Consider the following 13,152-nt stretch of genomic DNA (forward strand, 5'->3'; position numbering starts at 1 on the left):
TATTTATTTATTTACATTTTTACTTTATACCAAAGACTTTTTCGAACTTGCATCTACCTCCGTCCATCTAAATTATCTTCAAAACTATAAGTACTAGTTATTTGGGACATTTGTAACAATCCATCCATTTTCTTAACCGCTTATAGTTATATATAGCTATATAGTATGCGAATAGTGTATATAGCTTGATAGCCGTTGACGCAACAGGGCGGCCATCTTACTCCTCCCATCTCGCGAGCAGACTACCATAAACTATACGTATACGAACAAATTAGACATATTCAGCTCGTAGGATGTTAGTATAGGACCGGGGGTGGAGGGGTTTGTGGCGGAGTGGTCACTATAAAAAACAAAACAAAAAAAACAAGTGGACGTTATGTGCTGCTTTGAAGGACCCCTTTTTCTTTTATCGCTCAGTTCCTTAGACCCCAATATAAGATTTGGCAGAGGCATGTTTTCCAATTTCGCTATGCCGAGAAACGTTTCTTGGGAGGAGCAATATGGCGCCCTCGCGGCTTCAAAAGTCTTGGCCTATCGGCTATCCAGACATAGATACAGATCAGTGCGGAGCCCGGACTCGATCTCACGTCCTCAGCACTGGGAGGCGGAATAGCACCACCGATACATCAGCAACAGGTCAACACAAACAATATGAATTTATAATTTATAACTGCCTACGTCGCCTTTCTTACTATATGACTCAACAAAATGTATTGAGTTACAATTACTCGAAACATGCTTGTCTCGTTGTCTAATTACAAAATGGAGTACAGCTGCTTTCAGTCCACAAATTGAAACTACTGGGTTTTATTTCAAGATATTTGTGGCATTTACTAGCACATTGTTCTTCAGTTATTGTGTTAACTGGATATTTTTGAGATTCTGAGACCCTTTAGTGTAATAAAAAAACAAGAAAAAAAACATAAAAAAGGTCAGTTTGTGTTTTAGGTGCAATGCGCGTTCATTGCCGAAAGGGGGTGGTAGAAGTACGCTAATGAAACAGACCTTTTAAATCGAGGGAAGTAAAAATAGTTTTTTTTTTTTTTTCGTTCTTTCTTTAAAAAAAAATTTTTTTTTTACTACCCTAACGGGTAGATACCAAGTATTTGGATAAAGTACCAAGGTTTGGCACGTACAATAAGTACAGCTCGGGTGTATTGTGTATATTTTGAGTGCCTACATTTGATATGAGGCGGCTGCACTCCATTAGGAAGCTGACTTTGCTGCTTGCCCGCCATCAGCCCCCCAGTGACCTCTTACACTACAATATTTCCCAAACAAATGAATCCCATATCCTGAATGCACAAGAACTTTCTGGAATTGTAATATGGATCAGTAATCATGTGTCTGTCTTGTGGTCGCGGGAACAGATTTTGGTCAATGGCGTCGGGATATTGATCGGGTGTGTTGTAAAATGCTTTCCAATAATTATGTGCAGTTCAGATTGGTAAATTACATGATTGCTTATTGTGGACTGCATAGCATTAAGAGTTTTAGTAGAACGGGATATTACGTTATTGGAAAATGATGTCAATGATTAATCATTATTCATAAAAAATAGTATGTAAGCGTTTAGGTTTTTGTGGGAACTCTTTTTTTTTTGTGACCTGTCAAAAATGAATAGATTAATCGACAAGTAATCGATTGTCAAATTAATCGGCAACTATTTTAATAATCGAGTAATCGCATGGATCTTTTTTTTTCATTCTTACTAGAGCTGACCACGTTAATTGATTAATCGACAAGTAATCGACTATCAAATTAATCGACAACTATTTTAATAATGGAGTAATCATTTTGAGTATTTTTTCAAACTTAGCTTTATTACTGTAGCACATGAAAATATTGATAACAACTAGAGCCATCCACATGAATCGATTAATCGAAAAGTAATCGATTGTCAAATTAATCGGCAACTATTTGAATAATCGAGTAATCGCATGGATCTTTTTTTTTCTTAACTTATTTCTATAGCAAATTAATAATATTGATACTAACTAGAGCCGTCCAAATTAATGGTCTAATCGACAAGTTAATCGACTATCAAATTAATCCACAACTATTTTAATAATCGAGTAATCGTTTGGAGCCTTAAAAAAAAAAAGTACCTGTATTATTATAGCACATACATAACACTGGTATGAACTAGATCTGTCAAAATTAATTGGTTAATTGACAACGTAATCGATTATCAAATTAATCACAAGCTATTTTAATAATGGAGTAATCGTTTGGAGTATTTTGTTTTAAAACTTAGCTTTTTTATGGTAGCGCATGAAAATATTGAAAACTACTAGAGCTGTCCGCGTTAATTGATTAATCGACAAGTAATCGACTATCAAATTAATCGACAACTATTTTAATAATGGAGTAATCATTTTGAGTATTTTTTCAAACTTAGGTTTATTACTGTAGCGCATGACAATATTGATAACAACTGGAGCCATCCGCATGAAACGATTAATCGAAAAGTAATCGTCTATCAAATTAATCGACAACTATTTTAATAATCGAGTAACCGTTTGGAGCCATTTTTAAGTTAACTTAATTACTATAGCACATCACAATGTTGATACTAACTAATGTTTGTTAATGAGCAATTTTCTTGCGTGACTGTGTTATTTTATTTAAAATTTTTCCCGAAAGTGACAGCGGATATATACATCTAGAAACCTTCCTGTTGGCTTTAAGTCTCGAGCAGACACCGTACGGGTGTTTTCGAGAGGGCAGTGGACCTGAGGAGAGGTAATCATGTATAAGTTATGACAACTAATTAAGACTGGCTTCTAACCTATGGCTGACCCCAAGCAAATAACAAAAGCGCCTTCTAAACGGCGCTGCGGTGCGTTCAAGTGCACGACTACCGTGATCTGGTAACAGGAGCATTATGAGCCGAGAAGTGAGAAAGAACGTCAAGAGAAAAGGACAGACAGAGAGACGGAGAAAAGAGGAAGTAAGAGAGACGCAGGAGCCTCGACCATGTCATTAGTCCCAAATGAGTTTTCCATCGAGTCGGCGGGTCGCCGCGATGCAGCGCCGGCCGGGACAAAAGACAAGACGCTGAGACGGGCCGCTGTTTGGTCAAGTGATGCAACAGGGTGCACTCTTGAACTCGAGGACCTCAAAGTCTCTTCGATGACGTCGCTTGTGCTACTCCTACGGAATATATACTTGACTTTTTGGGGGGCTGATAATCGATCAATCGAAAAGTAATCACGTATCAAATTGGGAAAGGGAAAACTTTTGTAATACACTTTTCTGCAAAATTAAAATGAACGAGTCGATTAATCGTTTGAATAATCCATAGATTAATCGATTATAAAAATATTCGATAGTGACAGCACTACTCCACTTAGCAACAGTTAGCATGCTGGCTATATACAGTAATGGCCACTGATGATCGATTTTTAGAAGCTGATTAGGGTTGTCACGATCAAATATTTTTGGAATCGATTTGGACGATTTTGCTTTAAACAATGACCGTAAACGATTACTCGAATATTAAAATAGTTGTCAATTAATTACATCATCATTTACATGTCGATTAATCAATACATTTTGACACAGCTAAGGCCAATGCTATTTTGGGCAGAAAAAAAAACACTGATTACCGATCAATCGTCCGATGAATTAAAAATATATATAATGCGTAAATTATACGCGTATTTTTTTTTTGCTTACATTTTTTAGGGTTGTCACGATCTAATATTTTTATAATCAATTTGGGCAATTTTGAAATAAACAATGAACTTAAATGATTAATCGATTATTAAAATAGTTGTCAATTAATTACATAATCATTTACTTGTCGATTAATCGATTCATTTTGACACAGCTAAGGCCAATGCTATTTTTGGCAGAAAAAAAACACTGATTACCGATTAATCGTCAGATGAATTAAAAATATATATAATGCGTAAAATATACGCATATATATATATATATTTTTTGCTTATATTTTTTAGGGTTGTCACGATCTAATATTTTTATAATCAATTTGGGCAATTTTGAAATAAACAATGACCTTAAACGATTAATCGATTATTAAAATAGTTGTCAATTAATTACATAATCATTTACATGCCAATTAATCGATTAATTTTGACACGGCTAAAGTCAGATTTTTGCTATTATAATTAGTTCCTGATTCCAAACACTTTTTCAATGGATTATCGGCCATATCATTTTTCAAAATGGCCGATGCCGATATTCGTCAAAGTGCTGAACATCGATAACCCGCCGATAATCGGTCCATCTCTACCAAATGGAGTGCACTACTTGGCTGCAACCAGCAGAGGCGCTGTTGGTTCACTCGCAACAGAGCCAAACCCTCTGGTCACATGACAAACGGACGCCATCTTGTTACCCTGCCGAAACCCAGTTGGCCAAACTCTCTCCATCAACGGCTCTGACTCGCAACTGGTTTTTGATGTGACGAATCTCATGACGTTGCGAGAAATGCACACAAGTGATGTGTGTGTGTGTGTGTGTGTGTGTCTTTTTTATTTTTTCAGTTGTCGCGCATTTTTTACATTGTAGGATGTGTGTAGGGTTATGAAAACAGTTAAACTTAATAATTGATGTTCTGCATTTCAATCAATTTCACCACAGTGTTAGGCTAATTAAGGTTAGCGCCATCCTCCCAGGGCGTGTGTGTGTGTGTGCGTGTGCGTGCGTGCGTGTGTGTGCGCTTGCTCCATTTTCTATCTAAGAATACATGAGAATTGTCTATTTTGGGAGCAAGAGATGTAAGATCATCTCTCGCACCTCCTTCTCCCTCTCTCCCCAGGCAGGATCCTAAATGCAATTAACACAGTCGCTTTACTGCCTGCTAATTATTAAAACACACACACGCACACACACACACACACACACACATTGCGGTAGAATGATTATTTGATGCTTGTCTAATTTAAAGTTCATTGACAATTGTTTTTAATTAATTAAATAAGGAAGCATACACACTTAAGAAAAGCTGCCCGGCTAGTACGACTGATCTCATCCCAAAGTGAAACACATTTATTAGGGGTGTGTCAAAAAAATCGATTCTCATTCAGTACAATTCAGAATCGATTTTAAATATCCCAAAATCGATTTTATTTAAATTATTTTTATTACTGTCTTGCTTTTGTCTGTGTGTGCCTTTATTTGGAGCGCTGTTCATGTTGTACCCGTTTTGGCCACTTGGGGGCAGTGTGGGTTCCACGCGGTCTAATACACAGTTAAGTTGTCGCCACGTTAGAGAGTAGAAGGAAAAAGTCACGATCAAGTTATTCCAATAAAAGTTTTTTTTTTTTTTTTTGCAGCGTGGAGCCGTTCTTTTGAGTGATAAGTAGCGCGCTAATTAGCATTAGCGTGTCAGACTGGAGTAGATCATTACAATTCCTTACACATCTATGGATTGAAAATCATCAATCATTGTCAATCAAATAATAATAAAAAAAAATAATCGTTCTTAATCAATTCTGAATCGAATCGCAGACACAAAAATCGGAATCGAAACCAATCGTGAGACAGTCAAAGATTCCCACCCCTACATGTTAATGCTTCTTTAATTCAAACATGTAAGATAATAATCCTTGCCATAAATAATTGTTTGATATATCATGTTTTTTTGGAATTGGGATTTTATCAATCAAAACAATCAAACTAGTGCTGTCACTATATTAGGGGTTTCAGATTTTGGTGTCCGATTATTGATATAGATATACAATAATGATTTGCATCATTGACTAAAATTAGCTACAAATCCTACAAAAAACGGGGTCGTTTTTAGCCGTTAGCATAATGCTAGCTTTCATGGGCGCTACCATCAGAATGCTACGCTAACCAGCGCCTAGTAACTTATGTCTCATTGGAACTTAAAACACAATTTAAACATCCGATTTGATAACCTACTGCAAGACAACACTCCTGAAAATAATATACTTATAGACAGATATTTCTGGAGACAAAATTACACTCTTAGGCTTCAACAAACATTCTGGGTTAGCTGTGTCGCCGTCTCGGAGCATTGCTTGGAAATACAAAAGCGCTACGGTAGCACCCGAGGGTCAAAAAGCAAACAAAGGCGCAAACACAACTTTCTCCACCAGAGAGCAGTACAGGTGGTATTAAATATAATAATAATAATAATAATAATAATTATGATAGATTTTTAGAAGCTGATTAGGGTTGTCACGATCAAATATTTTTGGAATCGATTTGGACAATTTTGCTTTAAACAATGACCCTAAACGATTACTCGATTATTAAAATAGTTGTCAATTAATTACATCATCATTTACATGTCGATTAATCAATTCATTTTGACACAGCTAAGGCCAATGCTATTTTTTGCAGAAAAAAAACACTGATTACCGATTAATCGTCAGATGAATTAAAAGTATATCTAATGCGTAAAATATACGCCTATTTTTTTTTTTTGCTTATATTTTTTAGGGTTGTCACGATCTAATATTTTTATAATCAATTTGGGCAATTTTGAAATAAACAATGACCCTAAACGATTATTCGATTATTAAAATAGTTGTCAATTAATTACATCATCATTTACATGTCGATTAATCAATAAATTTTGACACAGCTAAGGCCAATGCTATTTTTGGCAGAAAAAAAACACTGATTACCGATTAATCGTCAGATGAAATAAAAATATATATAATGCGTAAATTATACGCGTATTTTTTTTTTTGCTTATATTTTTTAGGGTTGTCATGATCTAATATTTTTATTATCAATTTGGGCAATTTGAAATAAACAATGACCCTAAACGATTAATCGATTATTAAAATAGTTGGCAATTAATTACATAATCATTTACATGTCGATTAATCGATTCATTTTGACAGGGCTAAAGTCGATGCTATTTTTTGCTATTATAATTAGTTCCTGATTCCAAACACTTTTTTCAATGGATTATCGGCCGTATCATTTTTCAAAATGGCCGATGCCGATATTCGTCAAAGTGCTGAACATTGATAATTATATTATTATTATTATCATGACAAAAAAGAAAAAACTCACCAATTGATGAGGAAAAAACATGAATATTTGCGACATTATAAATTGTCAAGCGTCGTGCCAGAGTCGGACCTCAGCCCCGAGGCCACACAGCCATATTGCGTGGGTTGCGTGCACACGGCGACGTGAATATGGGAATGTCAGAAGCGGGCGTATTCGCGCACATGCTCGGTGCATTTGTGTGTGAATGAACGAATGAGTGTGTGCGTGCCTGTGGGTGCGTGTGTAAACAGAGCCCCCCCCCGGCTATCCCGCACATTATTGATGCTCCTGCCCGGGGGTACGTCGGGGGGGAAATGGATGCACGCGGGCGTGTGTACGAGGGTCACGTCGTGTCGTCAGACGGCGGCTGGTGAAAGATGGCCGCCGCTGATATGATCAGTCATCTGTTGATCAAGATGTAGTGCCGCCGCCAAGTCGGACTTTCTCTCACAATTTCACTCTCGACTCGCTCTCTCGGCCGCGCCGCCGTTGTTGGTTCGTTTGCGTAAGACTTCAACTTTATTTGCTCGCGTCTTCTTCTCCCAGTGGCTCTTTTATGAGACTTTTCTAATCGTTTGGAGTATTTTGTTTTAAAACTTAGCTTTTTTCTGGTAGCGCATGAAAATATTGATAACAACTGAATGCCATCCACATGAATCGATTAATCGAAAAGTAATCGTCTATCAAATTAATCGACAACTATTTTAATAATCGAGTAATCGTTTGGAGCCATTTTTCAAATGTCACTTTATTTCTACAGCAAATAACATATTGATACTAACTAGAGCCAACAAAATTAATCAGTTCATCGACAAGTAATCGACTATCAAATTAATTGACAACTATTTTAATAATGGAGTAATCATTTTGAGTATTTTTTTAAATTTAGCTTTATTACTGTAGCGCATGAAAATATTGATAACAACTGAATGCCATCCACATGACTCGATTAATCGAAAAGTAATCATCTATCAAATTAATCGACAACCATTTTAATAATCGAGTAATCGTTTGGAGCCTTTTTTCAAATGTCACTTTATTTCTACAGCAAATAACATATTGATGCTAACTAGAGTCATCAAAATTAATCAATTCATCGACAAGTAATCAATTATGAAATTAATGGACAACTATTTTAACCATCGAGTAACCGTTTGGAGCCATTTTTAAGTTAACTTCATTACTATAGCACATCACAATGTTGATACTAACTAATGATATCTATTTTTGTTAATGAGCAATTCCGATTGATGTCCGTAGTTCCGCTTTAACTCATTCGCTGCCATTGACGGCTATAGACGTCAAAAATTCATTTGAACAATTTCTATTAGTTTCACATTTTTATCCCCCACTTTTGTTGACAAGTGTGAAAACCTATAAAAAAAAAATTGTACATTTAAACAGATATAAAACGATGATTATCGTGAGTTAACTAGTAAAGTCATGCGATAAAAAAAATAAAAAATCTAATTATGTCCTGAAAATCTAATTCCAATTCCGATTGATGTCCGTAGTTCCGCTTTAACTCATTCGCTGCCATTGACGGCTATAGACGTCAAAAATTCATTTGAACAATTTCTATTAGTTTAACATTTTTTCCCCCACTTTTGTTAACAAATGTGAAAACCTATCATTTATTTTATTGTACATTTAAACAGATATAAAACGAGTGATTAATCGTGAGTTAACTAGTAAAGTCATGCGATAAAATAAATAAAAAAATCAAATTAATTTTAACAATTTCTATTAGTTTCACATTTTTTTAAAGATTTTTTTTATTGCACATTTAGAACAGATATGAAATTTTTGATTAATCGTGAGTTAACTCGCGAAGTCATGCAATTAATTACAATTTTGAAAAAATATCGCCTGATGCTCCTAATATTTAATAATCTTTTCTTTTCTCAAATCACGTCAGTTCACGTTTTTTTTTTATTATAATTAATCGCATGACTTCAATAAGTAACTCACGATTAATCACAAATTTGATATCTGTTCTAAATGTACAATGTATATTTTTAAGGTTTTCATACTCTTTTTAACAAAAGTGGAAAACTAACAGAAATAGTTAAAAAGAATTTTTGACGTCTATAGCCGTCAATGGCAGTGAATGAGTTAATTATTCTACAATCCATTTTCTCCATGTTTTTTTTCCTAATCTTTTTACAGCATCTGTCAGCATCAGTTGAGGTATTGTTTCCGCACGTCTCTGATGCGGACTTTTTGCGGTTCGCAGGCATTGACATCCGAGTGTGTTTTTTTTTTCTCCCCCGTGTTTATTCTTTTATACGTAGCTCAATATTGTTCTCCTGTGTCATCTGTCTTGCGCCATCATCTCTGCCTTTTGCACCCTGGCCTTTCTCCTCCTTTCATTAAAGTGTCACATTACGTGTTTGCGTACGGAGACCCACAACATGCCAGCATTAACACACAAACACACACACACACACACACACACACGCGCGCACTGCGGTGAGTAGGTACGGTAATGCATTTTAGAAACAGTGGTTAACAGTAAAACGCCGGCCCAAAGTGCTCGGCCCTGCGGTGAATAGCTAATGGACTACAAGAGAGTCGGTTTCTTTAAACTTAAGGTGCTGTTGTTTTCTGTGGTTAACGATAATGGCGGTTCACTGTGTGGTTAAGTGTCGTGTGTGTTTATATATTAGGGCCTGGATCCGGGGGCCACCAACGGGATTCTCGTTCACGTCGACCATCAAGTCCCGAATACACTCTTTAAAGTCCAACATATGAAAAAATAACAATTTGATCAAAAATATGAAATGGTCAATTGAATGCAATTTAAAAGCACTTTATTTTCATACTACGGATTAAAATGTTCGTAATCGTAATTAATCGCGTGACTTCAATAGTTAACTCACGATTAATCGCAAATATTAAAATATATAATTTATTTTTTCAATGTTTTTACACTCTTGTTAACATAAAAGTGGAAATAAATGTTAAATTAATTCAAATATGGCTGGATTTTTTAGTCATTCATACAGTAATTACATAATTTATAATAAATTGAGTTAAAATCAAAAAGATGTAATGTACTGTAAAAAAAAAAAACGAGTGTGATATTGATTTTGCGTTGATCATATTTCTGCCACTAGATGGCATAATTGCATTTGTAAGACGGTGGTGACAGCTCAGTGCATTTTTCTTTTCATATTCAGAGTTATCTAATCTTTAACATGATGTAACTTGTGAAATTTAGCAATTTTTAAAAAAAATTGTAAAATACAGCTTTACCCCATTCTCTACAAATATTGCATGATTACTATTTTTTTTTTACTGCTAAATTTTGATGTGCTGCGTTGTAACTGGAATTCCCTCAATACAAGCTTTCCAAGTAAGTCATGAACTCATTCACTGCCAATGACGGCCATAAACGTCAAAAATTAATTTGAACTATTTCTATTAGTTTAACATTTTTCTTTCTCCACTTTTGTTAACAAGAATATGTAAACCTAGAATTTTTTTTATTGTACATTTAGAACAGATATGAAATTTGTGATTAATCGTGAGTTAACTTGTGAAGTCATGAGATTAATTACGATTAAAAACTTCAACCGCCTGACGCCCCAAATTTTTAATAATATTTTCTTTCCTTTTTTTTTTTTTTTTTTTAAATTCATTCACTGCCGTTGATGGCTATAAACGTCAAAAATTAATTTGAACTATTATTATTAGTTTTACATTTTTTTCCCCACTTTTGTTAACAAGAGTATGAAAATCTAGATTTTTTTATCTATTGTACATTTAAAACAGTTATAAAATTTGTGATTAATCGCAAGTTAATTAAGTCATGTTTTATAAAAAAAATTGCCCCTAATTTTTAAGAATCTTTAAAAAAAAATTATTTTATGGCAGTGAATGAGATTAATTGATGAGACTTTGATTAACTAAATTGATAAACTTTGACACCCCTACTTCATACGCTTACTAAGCCATTTTCACTTCTCTCAAATATAACCTAACGAGTTGTCAAAGCCTACACTGGACGTTGACGCGGTGTGCCAACCCCGCGCAAATAACTTAAACAACTTAAAGCACCAGGATCCGAACTCTTCTACCCTGGCTAACGGAAGAACCGAGGATGTTTTCGTCCCATTTGAAATCCTTCTCGGTCCTCGCTAACGCCAAGCTCGCTAACGCTACACGGGCTCGCTAATGCTAAGCTAATATGTTCGCTAATGCTAGCTCGCGGAAGCTAACAAGGTGCACTTCTGTAAATCTTTAGACTGTGAACAATGACTGTAATCCACCAGGATTGGTTTATGTGCCGTTGTACAAATTCTGACGACGTTTTAGTCGATGCGCTCTTTGTCTCTGAATGAGAAAAACTTGTTTCATATTTACATTCGGCGTGTGTTTGCTTCTGCGCATGCAATATGTAACCATTACACGGGCCTTGTTTTCAGTGGGAAACAGATACGTATCATCTCTTCAATGTGTGGTTAGAGTGAAGACCAACACAGTTCAGTGCGCCCTGACCCCAGCCGATGCATAATGCAGCCGCTCTGACCACACTTACGTTTATAGTGGACTTAAATGGTCGGCGCTGGGATGGAGGGGGTCCAAGCACTAAGAGGTCTGAATGATGCTTTAATGAAGGCGGAGAACGGTGATTGGTTATGATGGCGTAAGTGTCTGCATTCTGCACTTTGCGAGCACTTGGCGCAAGGGAAATGGCCATTTTCAGGTCAAACCACTCACTGCAACGTGACAAAAACAGTTGATGTATTTTTAATTGCACTTAATTGTGTAATTATGTTTTCATATTGCGCAAAATGATATTTTTCGCACGTTGTAACCTTCTTTGTTGATTTTGAGGGAAAGTTGGAACGGATTGAAGGTGTTACCATTCATTTCAATGAGAAAAGATGATTTGAGATACGGCGTTTTGAGTAAATAAATTAGACTCGTACCTCGGAGCGCCACTATGTGTGTGTGTGTAGTGTCTAACTGTTTCCCTAAAGACATTGTCATTTTACATTCGTCCCTTTAGACAAGTCACATGATCCACAGTTGTCATCTTTCACGCGCCACCCCTTTTACTCACTTACTGCATTTGTACTATGCCAGGACTTTTTAATCATTAACTCATTCACTGCCATTGACGGCTATAGACGTCAAAAATTATTTTAAACAATTTCTATTGGTTTAATTTTTTTTCCCACTTCTGTTAACAAGAGTATGAAAACCTAGAAAAAAAGATTATTGTACATTTAGAACAGATATAAAATTTGTGATTAATCGTGAGTTAACTATTGAAGTAATGCGATTAATTACAATTCAAAATTTTAATCGCCTGACACCCCTAATTTTTAATAATCTTTTCTTTCTTTTTTTTCCCTGCCAAAAAAAGATTATTAAAAAAATGCCTAGGTTTTCATACTCTTGTTAAAAAAAGTGAAACTAATAGAAATAGTTAAAATAATTTTTTGACGTTTATAGGCGTCAATGGCAGTAAATGAGTTAAGGGAATCCTATTGCTTCTTTGTTCATCCACCTCCTTACTTCTAAAAGTGTCTTGTCTGGAGTTGTAAACAACTATCATATCTAGCCTTCTTAAATAGCCATTGTATTACGCACACACACACACACACACACACACGCACAATATCTCATCAATGTTTCAGAGGCCGGGCTAAGTATCATCTAGCCATGCACCAAAGCTCGTCCTCACTTATTTACATCCGGCTGCCCCCGGTGCCACTGAAACCTCAACAGCAACATCAATGATTCATAAGTTAATGTTTTAGCAAAATGCATTCTCGCTCTGTCAATACAGGAGAGAAAAGGAGCGGTGGAGCTGGAGAGAACTGACAAAAGGCAGGAAAGAGAGAGAGAAAGAGGAGAAATGAAGGTAGGTAGGAATGATGTGTAATCCAGTGTCAAAAGTTGAGAGGTGGGCCAGAAAGACTCAAACTAAAATAACATCAAATAAATGAACTAAAATGTTTATTAAAACATAATTGTACATTAACTCATTGACTGCCATTGATGGCTATAGACGTCAAAAAGTCATTTGAACTATTTCTATTAGTTTAACATTTTTTTCCACTTTTGTTAACAAGGGTATGAAAACCTAGGAAAAAAATTATTGTACATTTAGCACAGATATAAAATGTATGA

The 13,152-nt window shown here is 35.5% G+C and overlaps 1 protein-coding gene across 2 annotated transcripts in view; it reads left to right on the forward strand.

Moving 5' to 3' along the window:
* The first annotated feature begins 561 nt into the window (after positions 1 to 561).
* The window catches only part of skor2 (SKI family transcriptional corepressor 2), a 106,655-nt gene continuing 94,064 nt past the window's right edge, over positions 562 to 13,152 (forward strand). The window contains exons 1-2 of one of the 2 annotated variants that reach the window (XM_077586177.1): positions 562 to 636; positions 12,809 to 12,883. The gene's annotated coding sequence lies outside the window, so the exon portion shown is untranslated. The remainder of the gene's footprint in view (positions 637 to 12,808; positions 12,884 to 13,152) is intronic. The other variant, XM_077586178.1, reaches the window with a different exon arrangement.

This window comes from Vanacampus margaritifer, chromosome 14, assembly GCF_051991255.1.
Source record: "Vanacampus margaritifer isolate UIUO_Vmar chromosome 14, RoL_Vmar_1.0, whole genome shotgun sequence".
NCBI classification, from domain to species: domain Eukaryota; kingdom Metazoa; phylum Chordata; class Actinopteri; order Syngnathiformes; family Syngnathidae; genus Vanacampus; species Vanacampus margaritifer.